Source organism: Ochotona curzoniae, unplaced genomic scaffold (assembly GCF_017591425.1).
Source record: "Ochotona curzoniae isolate NIBS_2020 unplaced genomic scaffold, NIBS_Ocur_1.0 contig_1, whole genome shotgun sequence".
NCBI lineage: Eukaryota > Metazoa > Chordata > Mammalia > Lagomorpha > Ochotonidae > Ochotona > Ochotona curzoniae.
In genome coordinates, this window is record NW_024464918.1 from 12,455,518 (window position 1) to 12,477,845 (window position 22,328).

The window sequence follows — 22,328 nt, forward strand, 5'->3', positions numbered from 1 at the left end:
TTCAAAATGCAAGTCTAGATTCATGTACTGGCAATGTGCCCCATCTGAACTCCTTAAAAATCAGTTCCTCTGTGAGCATTTAGTAGAACTTTCCTCCTAGGACTGAGATGAGGAACAAATGAAATAAATAATCTTGAAACATTTAGCACATTACAACCAGTTCATTAACATTAGCCATTATTCACAAGAACTTTCCTTTTATTTTCTTTGTTTGAAAAGCCTAGCAATCCCTTTTTAGCTGCCCCTGAACTAAACACCATGATAAAAACTGGACGCAGAATGAGAGGGTTTTGTTTTTTAAGATTTATTTATTTTTTGTGCAAAGTCAGATATACAGAGAGGAGGAGAGACAGAGAAGATCTTTCGTCTGATGATTCACTCCCCAAGTGGCCACAATAGCTGAGCTGATCCGAACCCAGTAGCCAGGAGCCTCTTTTAAGTCTCCCACATGGGTGCAGGATCCCAAGGCTTTGGGTTGTGCAAGGAGCTAGATGGGAAACGGAACTGCTAGGATTAGAACCGGTGCCCATATGAGATTACGGCACATTCAAGGCAAGGACTTTAGCCACTTGGCCACTGTGCCAGGCCCAAGAGGTTTTTTTAAGACAAAAAACTTAGACACTATCCAGTCCAATTTTCATACATCAAATCCTATTGTAACAGAGAAGCAGAAACTAACACAATCTTCCATAATGAATGGGATTGGCAATGGCACAGCTGCCAAACACAGTATGAAAACCACATCCAATCTCCTCTTTTGTTTAATATATATTTCTTTATCTTCATTTTGAAAGGCAGATCTACAGAGTAGGAGAGAAAGAAATAGACTGAAGTCTTCCACCCCACTGGTTCATTCTGCAAATGGTTGCATCATTCAGAGCTGCACTGATCTGTTGCCAGGAACCCAGAGCTTCCTCTGGGTCTCCTACATGAGTAAAGGGGCCCAAGGACCCTGGCCATCTTCCACTGCTTTCTCAGGTCATCTCTCTCCTTTGCTCCCTCTCTCTTCTTCTCTCTGTAACTCTTCCAAACAAATAAGTCTGTTTTTAAAAATAACTACATGTACAGGGTCACATATCTTACCAGCAACAGATTTCCAGGGCTACAAGATAGATCTCTAATATTAAGGAATTGTTCCATTAGCTAGGAAAAGCTAGGATTTCATTCTCTCTTGCTCTGTCTCTCTCTCTCTCACTGTCTCTCCCTCTGTATGTGTGTTTCATTCTGCCTTTTAAATTAATAAGTATTTATGATAAATAAGATTTACTAAGAAGTATTTTATATTTGAATAATAAACTATCTTGGACTTATCTGACACTCAATTTTTTTTCCTCTTTTTTATTATTATTATTATTTTATGATACAGTTCCATAAGCCCTGGGATTTCCCTTATCCCCTCTTCAAGTCCCCTCCCACAGAGTCTCTAATATTATTACTATAATACAGTTCTTCATAAATAGTCATATGTCTTTCATTGTGAGCATAGACAATAGCAGAGAGTCCAGCATCCTATTGTCAAGATATAGTTAAAAGTTCCATTGGGAGTCCATCTTTGATCTGGAAGTAGAGATGCATACTGCATCGTACCAACACCTCTGGATATGACAGTCTCCATTACACAGTTACTATACGTCCCCTTAAATGAAAAGCCCAATACAAAATCAACGACAGGAAGAAAAAGAGAAATTTACAATGCCATAAAATTAAATAACATGCTACTGGACATGACAGTCTCCATTACACAGTTATTGTACATCCCCTTAAATGAAAAGCTATAAAACAAAATTAACAACAGGAAGAAAAGAAGAAATTAAAAATGCCATGAAGTTAAATAACATGCTACTGAATGACTGTCACTGAAGAAATGAAAAAGAAAATTTTAAAAAATGAAGCTACTGTATGATCTATGAGTCAGTGTTTTGAAGAGATGAAATTAACAAAAAAATCAAAATCAAAACTGTTTTGAATTCTATATCCCCCATTTTCTTGATGCCTTCCTCAGTTAACTCTGAGCTTTGCAAAAGCTTTTGCTCCTTGCAAGGGAGTCTTCAGTAATAATCATTGTGCCTTTGTCTCTTCTTTTGTTCTTGGTCAGATTTTTCTCCTTAGGACAGTTTTCTAACTTGTGTCACCCACAGGTCTACAGTTCAATTTTATTTATTGAAGTTGGTTTTTTCTTTGCAGTCCCTTGTGCCACTCCTCCCATTGAGTTCTAGGTCTGGGTTCTTATATTAGATTTCCACCATGGTCTCCATAGCCCCAGCTCCTGGCTCACCTGTCTCCACCTCCTGTGATACCATGCTGAGGCTGCACCATTACTTGTACAATCTTTCTCCCACTTCCAGTTGGAGCAGGTCCCAGGATTAGGGAGATACCAGGTATCCTATATAGCTAGGTTGTTAGTGGTGCTGGTCTTGCCACAATCTGTTGGCTGTAAGGTTTGAGGGCCACATGGACCTATTTTGACCCATACGATGGCAAAGTCAGTAATATTTCCCCTGTAGGACCAGTGAAATGCACTGAGCTCAGTGAGTTCACTCCTAGCTCAGTGCATGTGCAGCTCACTGCAATCCCTACAGTCTCAAAGTTTCTCCACACTGTACAAAATGGCACCTGCTGTGCCACTACTAGAGTTCTTGAGCTGCTGGCTGTCAGGTCTGAGGGCTACTCAGACCTACCTTGGGTGGAACCTCTAGGATGCCACGCTGTTGCAGTTCATTGAGCCAGAAATTAGTTCACTCCCAGCTCAGTTCATGCACAGTATTGCCCATAGCATTTGCCCCCTTAAACAAAATGGCAAAACTTGGCTCTAGAGGGCAGAGTGGGCTGTGAAATCTACCCTGTTCCTGTACTGCCCGTCTGGGACCTGCCTCTCTGTCTCTGCTCCTCCTCAAATCAAACAGACCAGCAAGACAGACAGTTCTTTGTCTAGTTCACCTCCTGACCTCACAGTAAATACCCCTTCCCACCTTGTTGCTTGTGGAGTTCCAGCTGCCAGTGCAGTTCAGATCACCACTTGGCTGAATACTGCTGGGGTCATTGCAACACCACACCATTGTGTCTGTTGTTTTCCAATGTCTGTCAGTCTCCAGGTGCCCCTCTGATGTTGTTCTGTCTTTTCCTATTTCCTGGAATTTGCCCTCTCTGCTTCCTACTGGCTAATGTTTCTCCATCCATTTAAACATGCCCTTACCCTATCCCGCCATCTTGATTCTCTGACACCTGAACTTGAGCAGGATAGAGACAATATAATGAGTGTATTTGATAAGACACAATTCTTGTTCCATGTCAGGCCTAGATTAAAGTGCTTTGGTATGCAAATCCCATACTAGATGACAGGATAAAATACAGTACTTTTTCAATATTTATTCTATTTCTTATTGTATAGGTAGATTTACAGAGAGGAGAAACCAAAAGAAAGATCTTTCACTCCTCAAATGGCCGCAACAGTTGGAGCTGAGCCTATCTGAAGTCAGGAGTGAGAAGCTTCTTCTGGATCTCATATGCAGGTGCCAGATCCCAAGGCTTTGGGCCTTTCTGCACTGCTTTCCCAGGCCATAAGCAGGAATCTGGATGGAAAGTGAAGTAGCCAGAACACGAACCCACATCCATATGGGATGCTGGGGCTTGCAGAAAGAGCATTAGCCAATTGAGCCATCATGCCAACCGCATAAGGTACTTTCTTCAACTTATATTTATCAAACCCTGAACCCTGACGAAGCCTCTCCCAATTTGGGTTTCTGCTGTTCATTGAATATTCTGCTAAAGTTTCCAATACTATGATACTTATTTATCTGCTCAGTGGCCCTGAGAACAATTTTTTACTGAGTCATTTTTTACATTTACAGATATTTTATGAATGTATTTCCTAAGTAAAACAAAGATATAAATGTGTCATCATTATAGTTAAGGAAAATCATTAAGTGCCAGGGGTCCGTGCAGTAGGTGTGGATGACACAAAGGTGTAAAGAGAACAGCTCCCTGTTCGACAGGGCCCAGGGGAGCTTCCAGCTGTTTGGCAGGGCCTGATAGATGTCTCTCTGTCCACCTTGATGCGCTTTCTCCCCCTTTTTCCATGGACACTCAAGCACCCCACTAAGAATTTTGTAATCTATTGAGGCACTGTTGTTTGCCCCTGTGAGATGGCTTTTGCAACCATGTGAGCTTGAGAGTTAATGTTATTGATAACGTCCTGGTGAGAGGGACTTTGACTACACACAGGAGCATAATTAAGCCCATGCCATTTCTAGACACGTTATTGTGTGCCTACCCATTGCCATAGAACCTGGCCCAGACATGCAGCACACCCTCTGGGAAAGGGCTTGATAAATATCCTAAATATTAATGCAAGTGGTGAGAGTAAGAGCTGAAACTGCTATGGCAATAAATATAGTTACTGTGATCTCAAAGGCTAGCCTGTCTTTGCAATTTCTCTGGAGCCTAGAAAATATAACTCTTTTAGCTGCTTTTATAAGTTTTAGCTAGAGAATTAAGGATGATTTTATTAAAGAAATATGCTTTGAATTATTATTTGATTGTTTATGGGATTGTAGAGTCTATAGTTGTAGGGGAATTTAACATTTGAAACTTTTGTCTTGGATTTTTATGTTTTTTCCTTGTGACATATTATTCCCATTAAATGATGGGTAAATTGTACAAACAGAAATGTGGTAAGAATGTATTATTGATTAGCAGGTAATCGCATGTGCCTTGGAATCCTGCCTGTTGCTCCATGGCTACTACTGAAGAATGAACAATAGCTTGCTTTGAAGAAATGAATACAGTATTTTGCAGAATTATCTTTAGGGACACCTGCTTAGCCCTTTAATACAGACAGAATGACCAAATGCCTGTACATGCCCCCTTAGTCTTGAAGTAAAAATAGAACAATTAGTTGTTTGTGTCTGAGTAAATAAAAAAGGACAGCTTCTAGAGCTGTTGCGAGGACACCAAGTGACAGTGTCCGGGTCTCTTTATCGCTGACTCCACGCACCCTCCCTGAGCTCCAAACTCAGCTGCAGCTGGTCTCCAGCAATTAATATATTTTTATATAATTTTAAAGTATATATAAATGCCTTCATAAGATAAAGAGCCTTCAGTACACAAAAGCCACCCTTGGAAAAGGATACCAACAACTGATCTGCTATGTTTTGTATATGCCACCAAACATAAAAACACAAAAAGAATGAAAAAGCAAAGCAAGCCAATGCTGTGAAGCAACTGGTTAAGCCACCACCTGCAAAGCCAGCATCCCACATGAGTGCCAGTTCAAGTCCCAGCTGCTCCACTTCCAACGACTTGGGCTCCTTCCATGTGCAGGACCTGAATGGAGTTCCAGGGTCTTGGCTTGGACCTGGCCTTGCCCCAGACATTGTAAGCGTTTTAATGAATCATTAGATGAAAGATATCTCCTTATCTCTCCATCCTCTTACCTTTCTCTCTCTTTCTGTAACTCTGCCTTTCAAATAAAAGGATAATTAAAAGATAGAATACATATTCCAATAGAGAATGAATAACTCATTACTATCAGACCCCACAGAAAGACGTGAAATGCCTGGCAAAGAAATCAGAAAAAAATGATGATAAGGATACTCAGAGATAAAGAATACAGCTGATTAAAATTAAGAAACTATGCAAAAAGCTAGAAATCTTGAATAACCAAACATGGACTGGACCTTTGGTAAAGCAGATACCACATCATCTGCCATGCTTGCATCCTGTATCCAAGGCACTGGATTTGAGCCCTACCTGAGGATTCTGGCTCCAGCTGTGTGCTGATGCTCACCCTAGCAGGCGACAGTGACAACTCAAGCACCTGAGTTCCCGCTCCCCATCTGGAGGTCCACACGGAGGTCCAGGCTCTTGGCTTCAGTTCAGCCCAGCCTTTACCACTGCAGGTACTCAGAGAGAAACAAACAGATGGAAAACCTATCTCTCCCACTTTCTTTGCCTCTCTGCGTTTCAAATTAAAAACAAAACAAAACAAAAAATCATAATTTGGGATAGACTTTTTAAAAAAATGAACCATAGGCAGTATATCTGGTTAAACTACAACTTATAATGCTGGCACCCCACATCGCAGCATCACTTGGAGTCCCAGTTGCACTACTTCCACTCCAGCTTCTTGCTAATGTGCCTGGGAAGAGAGCTCAAATGCTAGAGTGCCTGCCACACATGCGGGAGACCGAGATGTAACTCCTGGCCTGTGGCTTCAGAGTGGCCAAAGCCTTGTTGCTGCAGCCATTTCAACAGTGCACCGGCAGATGTAATTGCTCACGCGTGCTCGCTCACTCGCTCTCTCACTCTCTCTCTCCCCTTTCCCTCCCTTTCTTTCTCTGCCACTCTGCTGATTAAGTCTTTTTTTTTTTTTAACTAAAAAATAAAGTGTAATACACACAAGGAAAGAATTCTAAAATCTGCAGAAGAAAAGCCCCAAGTCTCCTTTAAGGTCATTCCCATTAAAACAGAGCAAACTTTTTCAAAAGAAACATGACAGGCAATGATAGAATAGGATGATATGTTCCCAAGTTCTAAGGAAAACACCTGCCAGTTGAGACTACTTTATCCACTGAAGCTATCTTTAATAAAGAAGGATAAAGACTTTCCAAGACAGGCGAAAATTAAAGAAATTCATCCCAACCAGACCAGCCTAATAAAGATGCTTAAGAGGATCTACATATGGGACTTGGAGCAGTAGCCTAGTGGCTAAAAGTCCTTGCCTTGAACATGCCAGGATCTCCTATGGATGCTGGTTCTAATTTTGACAGCCCTGCTTCCCATTTACCTCCCTGCTTGTGGCCTGGGAAAGCAGTTGAGGACGGCCCAAAGCCTTGGGACCCTGCACCTGAGTGGGAGACCCAGAAGAGGCTCCTGGCTCCTGACTTCAGATTGGCTCAGCTCCAGCCATTGCAGCCACTTGGATAGTGAATCAATGGACAGAAGATCTTCTCTGTCTCTCCTCCTCTCTATATATCTGACTTTGCAATAAAAATAACTCTTTAAAAAAAAGAGGTTCTACATGTAAAAAACAAAGCAAGATAAACACCATCAGAACAGCACTGGGAACAAACAAAAAAAAGTATTCAAAATAAAGAGATTTCATAAGCAGTGTAACTAATTCATTATTTATCTACAATAAATTGAATTACAAACATTCTAAATTTGGGGCCAGTGCTGTGAAACAGTAGTCAAAGCTTCTGCCTACAATGCTGACATCCCACTGAGTGCTGCCTTGAGTCCTGGCTGTTCCACTTCCAATCTAGCTTTCTGCTTATGGCCTGTGAAAGCAATGGAAGACGGCCAGGGAAAGCAGTGGGAAATCTGGAAAAAGCTCCTGCCTTTCAAGTAAAAATAAAATAAACCCGGGGGGAAGAAAAGTCTAAATTCCCCCAAATTAAAAGATACAAACTGGCTGAATGGATTTTTTAAAATCCATGGATTTGTTACCTACAAGAAACACTACCTTGAGTGCAAAAAAAAAAAAAAAAAGAAAGAAAAGGTTAAAAAAAATCACAGGATCATTAGGATCATTTCAATAAATACAGGAAAAAGGATTCAATAAAATTCAAATCCATTCACAGTAAACATCTATACAAGAACTATAGCTCAACATAATAAGGTGTGTCTCTAACAGTCACGTAGTGTTTTGTCGTAATCACCTGGAGAAAGTTGAAAGCATTTCCTCTAAGATTTGCAACAGACAAGCATGTCTATTGTCACCACTCCTATTTTCCAAAGCACTGGAAATTTCAGCCAGAGCAATTCGGCAAGAGAAAGAAATAAACCACATACAAACAGTAAAGGAGGAGACCGAACTAGCCCTGTTTGCAGATAACACGATTCTGTGACCATTCAACATGCTCAGGGTCAGGGCCCTGTTGGAAAGAGGGAAGGACAAGTCCCTTTAAAAGCATACTGGACGGCTTCTGCCCAGAAAGTGCTTGTGCCAAGACTTAAGGGCCACGTCACACTGTGAGGATCTAGTTCATAAGCAGAATGGACAGAAGGCAGCGGCCACACCCTTGTAGACAGCATTACAGTTCTGGCCTTAGAGTGAATTTTATCCCTGCCCTTATTAAATGTTGGCTATTACTCTGCTCAGCCAAACTGTACTGAAATGACACCTCTCCCACCATTCTCTTGGGCCTTCTGTCTTACAGTCTCACCAACAACAACTCCTAAATGCTACAGCAGGAGGTTTCTATCTTCAATAAATCTCACTTTGTTCACTGATTTGTCTGCATGGAAATCCTTTCCTGTGAGATAGAAGCCCAGACAGTCTCCTCGGTGCCCATTTCCCTGTCACAATTCTCTGCGGACTGAAACTAAAGATTTTTCCAGATGCTTATCAGAATTGATAAAGAATTTCCATAAGGTCGTAGGACACAAAATCAACACATACAAAAATACAGCAATTTTTTAATGCACCAATACTAAATTCCCGGAGAGAAATGGCAAGAGCAGATCCATTCACAAGAATTACCAAAAAAAAGTAAAACCTCAGAGAGATTTTCACCAAGAACATGAGAAACCTTTTCTTGTAAATAAAAATTACATTATAAGCAATGATCTCTTATAGCACAGTAATAATCATTTACAAAAAAAGAGTGTTTTCCCTACGTGGGGATGAAAAGCACTTATGTTGGGGTAGACTTCAGATCTCATCAATAGAGCACCGTGACTGCCATGTGCAAACAGCGCTGTGGACACTGCACACTTGGCCTGTCTCTATCAAAAGGAAGCCACTGAAGAGCGTGTCAGCCCCAGCGTCATCTCATGCAAGAAGTTGGTAACCCAGCTGGGTATGGTTTAAGTTTAGTTTGTGACTGGAAGAAGATATTTTTTTCAGTTACATAACCAAGTTAGCAAGTTCTCCTTCTGTGTCAAAGCTCCCTCCATCAGGAACACGGTGCCTCAGAGTACACTCAAAGCAGGACCACAGAACCCACTCGCCGCACAGCTCGGGCACTCTGAAGCTTTGAATCTATGGGCCCTCGTCGTTGGGAAGCCCTGCTCAGTAATCGTGAACTTGCCGCACACATCTAACAAATGATTCCTGGGGCCCAGCAGCCGTCAGGGCAGCTGTGCACGCTCATCTCTGATCTCACTGCCTCTAATTTTTCCTCCCGTTCAAAGTCCTTCATCTCCTTCCCTCCCACACTCCTGGGGAAACTAGAGTTTGTCAGCAGAGAGGGCAGGATTTTTGTTTTGTTTTGTTTCCAAATCCTTTTTATTCTTCCTGTAAATGCAAACGAGCAACCAATGCTACAAGAACTTCCATATTTGCAAACACCCCAGGGTGTTTCGTAAAAATCAATCTGACCAAGAAGCATAAAATATAAATTCACCTGATACAAGCACAGGATGACTGCAGAGCTTTCTCCCCCTACTTCTGCACTACACAGTGTCCATACAAATAACGCCAGAAACCGCACCAATTACCAGAGTCCCTGGGTAAACCTCAAGGGCAGAAGAATTTGCAAGAAAAAGAAAGCAAATAAAATGCATCTTTAAAGAGGTCCCTTCGCTTAGGAGAGGCTGGGCTGGAACGCGTTCAAACAAGAGCAGATGATTTGGGCAAGAAATTTTCACCTTCTCTGTGTGATTCTGCGGCTCTCTGAGAATCACAGCCCCCACCCTCTGTTGCCAGAGGCCTTTTCTAATCTGGAGTCTTTGAGATAATGCATCTGTCTGCGCTGGGTTGGAGTGGTGAGAGAGACAGACAGGAGTGGCCTGGCTATTGCATGTTTACACTCAGAAAATGTTTACTTTGTTCTAATTTTGAAAAACATTCTTACCAAGGGCAGAAGCCTTACAAGGCCCAAGGAAACAAAAACAATAAAAAATTACAGTCACTCCCAGTTCCCCTCCAAACAGTAATACTCATGGCTCGGTGATGTTTAACCCAGTGTGTAGTCTCCACGGACCTGAGGCAGACTTCACCGGTGCACTTACAACTCCTACCCCCAGAGCTGCAGAACCCCAGTTCCTGGGGATGGGTCCCTGACCTGTGCGCCTGAACAAAAGCATCCAACTTTCATTTTTTTTATTTTAAAGATTTATTTTTATTATTTTTTTATTGGAATGGCGGATATACAGAGAGGAGAGACAGAGAGGAAGATCTTCTACTGGTTCACTCCCCAAGTGAGTGCAACGGCCGATGCAATGCCGATCCGAAACCAGGAGCCTCTTCTGGGTCTCCCACACGGGTGCAGGTTCCCAAAGCTTTGGGCCGTCCTCGACTGCTTTCCCAGGCCACAGGCAGGGAGCTGGAAGGGAAGCGGGGCTGCCGGGATAGAACTGGCGCCCATATGGGATCCCGGGCGTGCAAGGCGAGTACCTTAACCACTGCGCCACCGCGCCGGGCCCAGCATCCAACTTTTATGAAGGCTTTCTCTCTGAACTGAGACTCAATCCATACACAGATGCACACACACACACACATATATACACATACATGCACATATACTTATGTACACATATACATACACACGTTTCCTTTTCAAGATGCATTTATTTTTATTTAAAAGGCAAATTTACAGAGAGAAGGAAAAAGAGAGAAAGATTCCTTCTACCAGTTGATTCCCTAAGTGGCTGTAAAAGCTGATCCAAAGCCAGGAGCCAGGAGCCTCCAACATGGGTACAGGGTCTGAAGGACTTGGACCAACCTCCATGACTTTCTCAGACCATAAGCAGGGAACTGGATGGAATGTGGAGCAGCCAGGCCACAAACTGGGGCCCAGATGGGATGCCAGTGCTTAAAGGTAAAGGCAAAGCCTGGTGAGCCACCAGGTCAGCTCCTAGACATTTGTTTCTTTTATCCACTGTTATAACCCACAATTTAGCACATAGAGTAAACTCGATAAATAAGTATAGAATAAATAAGTAAATAAGCTTTTTTTCCTTTCATATAGTCTTATTTCTTTAAAAATGCCTTAATGGTTTTTACTTCATAATAATAATAATCAGGTACTTATTATGTATTAGGTCCCTGTTTCAGAAGTTTATCAAGCATTCTCTCACTAGAATCATAAACTCGTCACATGTTATTATCTAGAACTGCCATTATCCGATGAATAATCTGTGTTTCTCCAATACCACACAGGTGGGAACTGGCAGAGAAGGTTTCAGCCTCAACAGTGTGAGTACAGTCTTCTCAAATTATACCAGCATTTGTCTTAACTCGAATTTTGCAGTATGGTTCAGTGATAACAAGCTATTCCACTATTCAGTCACCATAATTTAGGGAGGGTCCAGTGCAGTGGTCTAACGGCTAAAGTCCTCGCCTTGAGCGTGCCAGGATCACATATGGGCAACAGTTCTAGTCCCAGCAGACCTGTTTCCCATCCAGCTCCCTACTTGTGGCCTGGGAAAGCAGTCAAGGACAACCCAAAGCTTTGGGACCCTGTACCCACGTGGGAGATCCAGAAGAAGCTCCTGGCTCCTGGCTTCACATAAGTTCAGCTCCAGCTACTGCAGCCATTTGGGGAGTGATCAAGCAGGTGGAAGATCTTTCTCTCTGTCTCTCCTTCTCTCTGTAAATCTGCCTTTCCAAGAAAAACAAATGAATCTTAAAGAAAAACAAGAAAAATGCTAACTAAATTTCCCCATAACCCTATTGATTTTTCTTAGGACCATTTCCTGAAAATGAAATTGTAAGGTCAAAAGGGAAAAACATTTTTAGGGCCTGAATTCACATTGTCTAAATTGTCCTACCAAAATATGATCCACATCCCCCCAGCAGCATGGACGTGCCTATTTCTCCCATAGAAAATACAGAAGCGTTGGGGCCAGCACAGTGGCTCAACAGGCTGCACTTGCTAATCCTGGATCCCAACTTCAAATCCTCAGATGGGCTCAGCTCCTGCGCCCGCAGTCACTCGGGGATTGAACCGGTGGATACAAGATCATTGTCATCTCCTCCTGTATCTGCATTTCTGCCTCACCAATAAAACTAAATAAGTCTTTTTTAAAAATACAAAGCCTTGAATATTGTTGGAGATAGTAAGTGGTGGCTATCGTAGGGAATGTTCTGGTTCTTGTTTAACACAGGACGACTCTTTTTTTTTTTTAAAGATTTATTTTTATTATTTTTTCATTGGAAAGGCGGATATACAGAGAGGAGAGACAGATAGGAAGATCTTCCGTCCGATGATTCACTCCCCAAGTGAGCGCAACGGGCCGATACTATGCCGATCCGAAGCCAGGAGCCTCTTCTGGATCTCCCACACGGCGCCCATATGGGATCCCGGGCGTGCAAGGTGAGGACCTTTAACCACTTGCGCCACCGTGCTGGGCCCAGGACAACTCTTTTCCCAGGACAGGTTCCAGGACGTCCTTACAGACAAAGGATCAAGCATGGACAGAACTGAGCTCTTTCCTGCACATGGGATTACTCCAGAGATCACTCCCCAGGAGGGCTCGGGCTTGCTTTCCTGCATTCTGGGATGTTAGACTTGCACCTTGCGTTAGGTCATACCCACGATCACATGGGATGTCATCATTTCTATGCATTCCAGAGATTCCCTCCCCACAGGGTGCTCACACTATCCAGACACAAGAAAGGCCTTGTAAGAGCCAACAGAAGCTGAGTCTGCCATGGTTATCTACACAGGACCGCTAAAGAAACCCAGGCCTGGCCGGGAGGGGGTGGGGGTGCCATGTCCAAGGCTGGGGAGTGCACACAGAGGCAGAGCCTGCACTCTCAGAGCTGGAGCTCTTACTCATTTTGTTTCTCCCCTGACAGAACCTTCCACCTCTGAAAGAAACCCTGAGCTGTGAAACAATTAGTCCTCAGGTGACTGACTTGGCAACACTAGAGTTTAAAAAAAAAAAATTTGCTTCTCATTACACAGAAGAGAAAGGAGCAAGATGCATCTATGCTTTGCCCAAGCGTTCCACAGGAACCAACACTCCCCCAGAGTCCCTGGCACCAAACATGTTATCTTTGGAGCAACTGCAATCACCACCGATCCGAGAGTTCTCTAAATGAGCTCACTATACACCTTGGCTACAGACTAGCCAAGCCTGTGGGAGCAGCTGCTTCCTTGATTGGTTCTTCCTGGCTCATATTTGAACTGGAAAATCCAGAAGTTAAAAGTAAAAGCAGATAGAAAGCAGTGCCATGTGGCTGTCGAGGGGAAGGAACGCTCACTGCACACCTTCAGGACCCCCTGCTTAGAGGCATTGCTAACCAGTGCAGGCAGGTACAGCTGAGCATACAGGATCCCTGGCAAAGAAAAACACTCAGCAGGCTTCTGAAATCAACCCATCCTTGGAGTTATTTTTTGACCCACATGGGTGCCTGTAGCCAAACCGAGTCCTAGAACCCAGGCCAGGTCCCCCAAGCCCCGCCAAAGGGCCTAGGCATGAAAGGAGTTGGACAAAGTCCCGTGGGCAGTCCAATGGCACACTCCAACGGTTTGAAGGATCTTGATTTACAGGGGAATGATGGGATCGCACAGGTGGTAGTGAGAGATGACCTGTGGTTTTTATGCCCAGGTTAGAAATTATAGCTGAGGGACTTCATAGACAAGTCCATGACATGTCTAAGTAGGGGAATGACAGCATATTAGTTTGGAGGGGAGAATAAGAGTGAGAGAAGTGGATGTGAGAGCAGAATCTGTAGGAGAAATGTGGGCTCGCCCCTGTGGAACTGCAATCTACTGGCTCGCCCAAGAACTGCAGGTGGGGTCAGGCCTTGTTGGGGAGCTAAGAGGGTGCCCCAGCTGGGTTAGGGCTCCCACTGGTGAGGACAAGAGTAGGATTGGGGACAGCAGGCCTGGCTGAGTGGCTACAGCCTGCACCAGCTTGGGTATGCACCGGGACTGTGGAACATCAGATTGGGCTAGACTCAGCTCCCACTGGTACTCGTGAAAGCGAGGTTGGGTGTAGAACAGGCCAGGCTAGGTCTTGACACCTGCTCTGAATTACGTGAAAGCTGTGTCTGGGCACAGATCAGGTAGTGCTGGGCTGCAACAACCAACCTCAAGAACCAGAATGAGTGTGACAGGTTGAGCAAGGTCACTGTTCTTGCCAGGACAGGAGATGGACAAAGTCAACCTGGTCAAAGTCAACCTGGACCAAGCATCCACTGGTGTGTGTGCAAGAACTGCCATTGGGAGGAGACTCGATGGAGGAGCTTGGGAAGCTCCTTCATTGGACACAGTCCTTACAGGTGAGCGCAAGAAGCAAAGCAAGGAGCAGCCCAGACAACGCCAGCTTACAGTCCTGGGACCCACCTTTGATGTGGGTGCTGGGTTCGTGAGCCCCAGGAGTAGGCGATCCAGCAGGGCTTGGTTTGCCTGGCCCAAGTCATTGGACTCACCTGCAAGAACATATCTTACTTAATGAAAAGGGTGGAGCAGTGAACACATGCCCTATTGTTAAAGGAGAATATGGCAACTCATTTGGTGCTGCAGCAGAAGAACAGAACTAACTGGACAACTACTCAAACAAACGATGACAGCAAAAAAAAAATCTCAGTGAATGGAGCCAATGGACATTGGGAGGGTGACATTATCCTCAGACTGGTGAAATTGGCAGCATCTCAGAACTATCCAAACCACCTGGAAAGAACCCTCGGAATGCACACTTTGGGACTCTGGGTTGATATGAGGTGGTGGTTCCTCTTCCCTAGGTCCTGGGACGTGTGATAAGTCATGAGTGGTTCCCCCTTTGTCTCTCCCCTTCCCCCAGAAACCACAAGAAGAAATAGCAAATTTGGAAGCAATGAGTACACCCAATTTTCCCTCAACCTCGATCCTTCCTACTCTGATCCAACATGTAATCATTAGAAAAACTAAAATTTATTTTAAAAATAAGTTTAAAAAAGTAAAAGCAGACAGAGTTAGGATTCCATTATCCTGACCAAAGACATTATGTGCAAAGAAGGAAGAAGGAAATGGGCAAATCAATGCCCGGGTTTTGCCTGCGTTGACAGCCCATGTCCTCTTCAGCGTGCCTGTCACCCGCTGACATGCACATGAGCTCTGTGGGGACAGGGACTGTGTCAGTGCCAGTTATCGTTTGGGTGTCTGTTAGGATAGCCTCTAGCCAGATATGACTGATATAAAGAGGTTGTTCAGAAAGGTTCTGCAGAAGTGGTGAGCTGAGTGAGAAGCGCAGAGGATGGCACCCTCAGAGTCGACCTAACAGATCAATCAAGTGGTCAGCGGCCAGGCCTTTCCTGGGGATACTTCTGCTCCTCCATGGCCCACTCCCACACAGCTGGCTCCTCCTGCTAGGACTTGATGATCCAAGCTCTCGAGCCTCAGGTGTCAATTCTCCATTCTGGGTTGGCAGGTCCCAGGCACTCCTGCACTTCTTATTAGGAAAATGAATGCTTTCTCAAAAGTCCCTATCTTCGCTTCCATGTTTCATCCTATTTTCACATTTTCCCAAGGACACTAGATGGTAAGGCAGGTGAAGGGTAGGATTATCCTGATCAATTCAGAACGATCAGGACTCATCATGGAGTTCAGAAAAAGTGCCATTCCAGGCAAAAGTAATGTTCTACAAAATAGGAAAAAAAAAAAAAACAAGAAAAAAGCCTTGCACACAGTAAGTGCCCACTGAAAGCAGATTCAATAGATTAATCAGTACTTTCTTTCATAGAGATGGAGTGAGAAGAGTGGATGGGTGAACAGGATCAATGAGAACAGAGAGGAATGAAAGGAGGAACATAGCAGCTGCTTCCCATCTGTCCTTCGAATGGGTTTAAGCTCCAAAGGCTAAGGGCAGGACCACATGGTTCTACCACCCATGAATGGCATTCTAGGCAAGGGTTGATGGCTAGAAGCTGAGTGTACCAATGACAAACAACAGGGGTCAGTTCTGAAAAGAGACCTTTCTCTGGACCATCACAGGACCCCCAACACTCTGAAATGGGAAGCTATAGCATCAGCCAGGCGCAATCCCTTGGCATGAGCAGCCAACAACATTCTCATCATGGGCTTCAGGGAGCCTTCAGAAGTCAGTGGATCCAGGCAGGAAACAGGAGAGGCCAACTGCTGTAGATGCTCCTGAGACAAGTCTGGGAAATCCAAACAATTATTGGAGGAGCACACACTGTCAGTCAAGCTGCAGGGGTTTGTGCCAACACGATTTGCATGTCCCAGGCTAGTGACATTTGAGTTGCAAGTGGACAAGACAGAGTTGGCTAGAGTTTCGCCACAGAGGGATGCTAGCCTAATGAGATGCTCAGGGCACTGAGGCCACTGCTAAACCTATCTGGGCAGCCAGAGATTTCTCCATGAGGATCCAGAGCTGGAGTCTGGGGGCTGTTGGCAGCGCTGATGTGTCTGCAATAAGATCCGCTAAGCTGTGGACTCCAGTACTCTGTTCTGCCCTGAGCCTCCATCTCCTTACTGGTAAGACAAAGGGATTTCAATCCAGTCTCTAAGATCCTTTGAACACCGGTGTTCTGAGAAACCTAGGATCACAAAAGGAGTGAAAGTGAAACCAGGGCAACTAAGGCTTGGACTTAAGACACATTCCAGCCAAGAGGCAGCAAGACACATGGGCTGAGGATCCATGCTCTGGGCTTGGCGGGACCAGGTTTAGAGCCAAGGGCTTTCACTTACTATCGATCTCAGTGTGTATGTTTTAAGCCTGATGTGAATCCCCTCTTATCTATAAAACAGCTTTAATACACTGCCAATCTCATGCAAGAAATCTTGAGAATAATATAACTCATATTGCCCACTAAAATTAATTGGCTCATTTTACCCAGCCTAGACTGAGTAATTCATAAATACCACTGTAAACAAACCAAAAAGGTAAACCAAGGCAATGTCCCACTTCCAGAATTTTCTCAATTCTTTGTTAAAAAAAAAAACTATCCCCTTTCTCAGCTTCAAAACAGGGTGGGGGAAGCCAACCATCACACCTTCCTGAGAGTATGATATCCTGGATTTTTTTAAGGATATTTCCAGGATTAAGCCTAAAGTCTGGGAGTTGCAAGGGGGCCCTCTGTTCTAGGTCTTGTCTTGCTGGATGGCCAATTGAAAGACTCAGCCCACCCACATTCAAAAACCTATTCATTAGCAGGATGCAATTCACATTATGTGCCACTAATTACCCTAGGAAGGCAGTAAAAATTAATAAGGAACTACAGTTTAATTGTTCCATAATGACAGAGAGTTCCAAAGTACCCTCTTGAGTAATAAAATTAACATTTAAACTAGTTCAGTCAAAGAATTTTCTCTTAAATATAACTCTTCGCTGCTAGCACGGTTTATTTACTTATTTTCTCTCTGGATGACTCTAAAACAAGCACAAATTTGAGAATCTACCCAGTGCCCCAAGAAACTGACTGTGATATCTACAGGATTTGGAGTGACGTGTAGATGGCAGAAGGAATCATACCTCTAAACACACACAGTCATACCTGCATTTAAGTAGGGCAGGGACATTTCTCACAAGTTGGACTATTTTCCTAAAGAGACACGGGGGCTACAGACAGCTGCCAAAACTCTGTCCAGGTTAGGGTGCTATAAAATCTCTAACATGAAATTTTACCTGCAATACCATTCCTTCATATCTGAAGCTGTCCTCAGGATCCTCAGCGCTGTTATTTAAAGGAAGGCAGTAGTTGGGCCTGGCCCAATAGCCTACCGCCTAAAACCTCACCTTGCAACCACTGAGATCCCCATGCTGGCATTAATTCATATCCTGGCTGCTCCACTCCCCTTCCAGGTCCCTGCTTGGGGCCTGGGAAAGCAGTCGAGGACAACCCAAAGCTTGGGGACCCTGCACCCGTGAGGGAAACCCAGAAAAAGCTCCTGGCTCCTGGCTTCAGATTGGCTCAGCTCCAGCCATTGCAGCCACTTGGGGAGTGAACCAGTAGACAGAGATCTTTCTATCTCTCCTTCTCTCTGTAAATATGCCTTTCCAATAAAAATAAATAAATCTTTAAAAAAAAAAAAAGAAGGCAGTAGCTTTCAAACATACCTGTAAAACGTGGAGTCTAATTTCTTTTTCATGGAATGTGTGAATTCTCTCCTAACAAAGAAAATGTAACAAAAATGACATTGTGACTTATAGCACTGCTTTCTAAAAAGTTGTAAAATGGCAATGGCTTTCGTCTGGCCCCTGGAACACAGATATGACACAGTGTCATGAGGAAGCCCAGGCACAAGGAGAAGGAACACCTGGGTGTGGCATCCAGCGGACCCTGCTAGGCCCCCAGCCAACAACAGCATCACCTGCCAGGCTGGCAAGTGAATGAGCCTTCGGTGATCCAGCCCCCGCCATCCCAAGATGAAGCCTCAGGCACTGTGGAGCAGAGACCAGCCCCATGGCTCTGAACTTCTGACCCAGAGAAACCATTGGAATCTCTAGGAAACTTCAAACAGCACCCTGAAAAGCAGCAGTAGAAGATAAGCTTACGTGGGTGCCTTCAAAAAATAAGTTTGAAAGGTCAACGTTGTAGCACTGTAAGTTAGACGTCTACCAGCAATGCCAACATCCAAATGGATATTAGTTCAAGTTCTGACTTCTCCAATTCCTATCTAGCCCCCTGAGAATGTGCCTAGGGAAGCAACAAAGATGGTCCAAGTGCTTGAGTTCCTGCACCCACTGGGAGAATGGAAAGGAGTTCCAGACTCCTGGCTTTGGACTGGCCAGACCTGGCTATTACAGCCATTGGGGGAGTGAATCAGTAGGTGAAAGACTCACTCTCTCGTTCTCTCTCCCTCCCTCCCTCCCTCCCTTTCTCTTTCTCTTTCTCTTTCTCTACCTCTAATTCTCTCTTTCTTTCTTTGTAACTCTGCCTTTCAAATACACAAATATGTCCATACACATTTCCCGTGAACTTTTTAAAGCCTAATTTTTGGAATCAGTTACTACATGGCAGTAGATGACTATAAAGATGTGTTTACAGACATTGGACCTCCTGGATTTGGAATGAAAACCAATGTCCCAAAGGCATTCAGAACAGAGCAAAACACAAATGGAAACTAGTCGAGCCTAACTGTCCCTGGCCACTAGCCTTCCCACACCCCATCAGTGCAACCAACCTTCCCACACCCCACCAGGGCAACAAATCCCAAACACAGCTCTGCAGCCCTGAGCAATTTTAAGGTCAAAGGATTTTCTTATAATTCACAAAGATAACACTATGTACAGTGTATCAGCCTGGGATGTTGGCTTGCCCTGAAGAGCTAAGACTTGGCATTGATAATCCCTTGCAAGTGGCCTTTCAGCAGGTTCCATTTTCTCATAGTTCATTTCACACATGCTTGAGAAAGTAGAAAAGCCAACAAGAGAAGGAGTGGCTCTATTCTGGAACAGGCCATACCCAATCTTCCACACTTTGCCCCAGTCCACACCCCATGTCTTCCATCTCACAAACCAGCCCTGCCAATTCCTCAAAGATAGACCAACCCTCTTCTCATTTATTCATTTGTTCATATTCACCATGCACTTGCTGTATCAAGGAGACAGACATCAAACAGGTCATCATGGTTACATGAGGAGTTACACCTACCCTGAGCAACATGAGAGAGAAATGCAGGGTTCTCTGGAGACCCAGGACACAGGAAATTAGAGTTAGTGGAGCAAACAGGGGTGGGATGCAGGCACTGGGAAAGCACCGCAAAAGGAGACTGTGCACAAAGGCCACACAATAGGTGATACTGAGACCTCAAAAAGATGACTGAGGACACTAGGAGCAGACAGGGAGTACAAAGGAAGAGATCAGGGACCAAGGCAGGCACCTGTGCACAGGGGCCACAGAAAATTATTTTTGTCGACATCCTAACAGCAGGCCATCACAGCAGAGCTTAAAGAAGGAAAGTGACAGAACGAAGCTTCCTCCATTGGATCATTTCAGTCTCCTGATCCCATTATCGCCCACCTCTCTGTAAGCCAGGACAGTCAGACCTGCACTACAGTTGAGTGCTAAGAAAGCTTTCTCTCCCACCAGACTGGAGGCCTTTTAAGAGCAGGGACCGTGTCCTACCCATATTTGTAATTCTGTCAAGCTCCCTTGCCCATCTTGGGATCAAACACAAACTCCCTGTGCAGCTAGCAGAGCCTTGCCCTGTCACTGCCTTGCCCACCAGCCCCAGGACTCTCCTGAGTCATTGCTTTTATTCTCAAGCCATTCACCATGGTGCCAACCACACTGGCAGTGGCATTACTCCCTCAAGGCTTTGCAAGATGCCCAGCTAGGATAGGGTCCCTTCCTCAGTATCCTGCATCTAGGACCCTGGCTAGGCATTTTCAGAGCAACGGATTATTTCCCACTGAGGCACTTACCAGTATTTACGTCACCACATGGATGCATTATTGACTCAGTATCTGTCTCCTCTCCTCAACTGTCATCTTTGTGACTGCTTCACTCATCAGCACGACTCCAGTCGCCAGCACGATGACTCACATAGCTGGTACCTGATGACAAAATGAATGAGAAGGCATGAAAGGGTGAACAAATGGATGAACTCATGCATGGCCTCCGTAGCCACGCCGGCCAACCCAACAGCTCAGGTAGAACGCTTCTCTTTCAGCCTCTGTGAGCATCTTCACCAACATCTCTTTGCTGGCCTCACTGGCGTGCTAACCAAGAGAAATTAGATTTAACAAAGGCTTTATGCAAAAAGAAAGAAAGAAAGAAAAAGAATGGAAAGTGGAAATGAGTAGAGGCCAGGAAGACATTTCTGGCAGTCTCTGAGTAATTACTGTACTCATCCTGCTGCCAAGCAAGAGGAGGGAAACTGGCAAACACCCCTGTCCAGTCAATAGCTCCCTGTCAATGCCAGTGTGCACGGGGCTTTGGCTACACTCAAAAGTTCTCCAAGTCCAGAAGACTTCAAAGCCTTTTTCAGGAACTAATAAGGCCAGACGCAGTCCTGCAGATCAGTGCCTTTCAAACCGCCTCTGGTAAAGGGCCAGGCTTGCTTTTTCTTTTCAATCCATCATTGATCAATCCATTACAATACAGAAATTATACACTTGAATATGGCAGCTATGTCAAATTGCTATAAAAGTTTCTAAAGCCAGACCTGGTGTGACAGTCTAGCTGTTAAAGTCCTTACCTTGCACATGCCGGGATCCCATAAGGGCACCAGTTCTTTTTTTTTCTTTTTTTTTTTAAAGACTTATTTTAATTATTATTTTTTTATTGGAAAGGCAGATATACAGAGAGGAGAGACAGAGAGGAAGATCTTCTGTCCGATGATTCACTCCCCAAGTGAGCGCAACAGTCGATGCTATGCGGATCCGAAACCAGGAGCCTCTTCCGGGTCTCCCACACGGGTGCAGGGTCCCAAAGCTTTGGGCTGTCCTCGACTGCTTTCCTGGGCCACAGGCGGGGAACTGGAAGGGAAGCAGGGCTGCCGGGATTAGAACCAGCGCCCACATGGGATCCCGGGCGTGCAAGGCGAGGACCTTAACCACTTGCGCCACCGCGCTGGGCCCTAGGGCACCAGTTCTAATTCCGGTGGCCACACTTCCCATCCAGCTCCCTGCTTGCGGCCTGGGAAAGAAGTCAAGGGCAGCCCAAAACCTTGGGACCCTGCATGGGAGACCGGAAAATCCTCTTAGCACTTGGCTTCAGATCAGCTCAGTTCTGGCCATTGTGACTGCTTGGGTAGTGAATCAACAGACGGAAGATCACCCATTCTGTCTCTCCTCTCTATTTCTGACTTTGCAATAAAAATAAAATAAATCTTAAAAAAAAAAAACATTCTAAAGACTTTCTCCTCATTTTTGTTCTCATCTCAAATACTCTGTAGACCTGGGCCCATCAACACACCACAGTAGCACTGGCCCAGCTCAGTACTAATACCCCGTTGCCCATTCCTTAGCCATGTCAGACACTGCTAATGGACTATCACACAATTTCCCATAGGGACCACATTTAGCTATTTAAACCTTCTTATCCCAGTGTTAAAGGTCACCACCATGCAAGCAACCATGGATACCATGGCAAAGGTACCATATTGACCATCTCTGTTGTACAAGCTCCATAGATGAGTGGCTTATTGTGTTTATGCCCATGATATTTATGTCATATGTATGCCCGTGCCTAAATGTTTATTTGCAGCCTAATGAAAATGATAGAGACAGCCCATCTCATCCACAGGAGCCTGTCCTGTTCATTCCTAGGCAGCCTGAAAAGTCTTTCATTAATATACACCAAGAGGGGCCAGCTTAGCCCACCATGCCATGATGCTCTCAGCCTGTGCACCTGAGAAAGCAGCAGCAGATGGCAAGGTGCTTGGACCCCTGACACCTGTGTGGGAAACCTGCACGGGGAGGGATTCTAGGCTCCTTTCTTCAGCTTGACTCAGTCCTGGCCATTTGTGGGGTAAAGCAGTAGATGG

At 44.7% G+C, this 22,328-nt stretch overlaps 1 long non-coding RNA gene across 1 annotated transcript in view; it reads right to left on the minus strand.

Annotated features, from left to right (window-relative positions):
• Positions 1–22,328, minus strand: part of LOC121159916 — a 116,566-nt gene that overhangs the window by 55,234 nt on the left and 39,004 nt on the right. Inside the window, exon 2 of the long non-coding RNA XR_005884467.1 lies at positions 20,263–20,394. This is a non-coding gene — a long non-coding RNA (uncharacterized LOC121159916). The remainder of the gene's footprint in view (positions 1–20,262; positions 20,395–22,328) is intronic.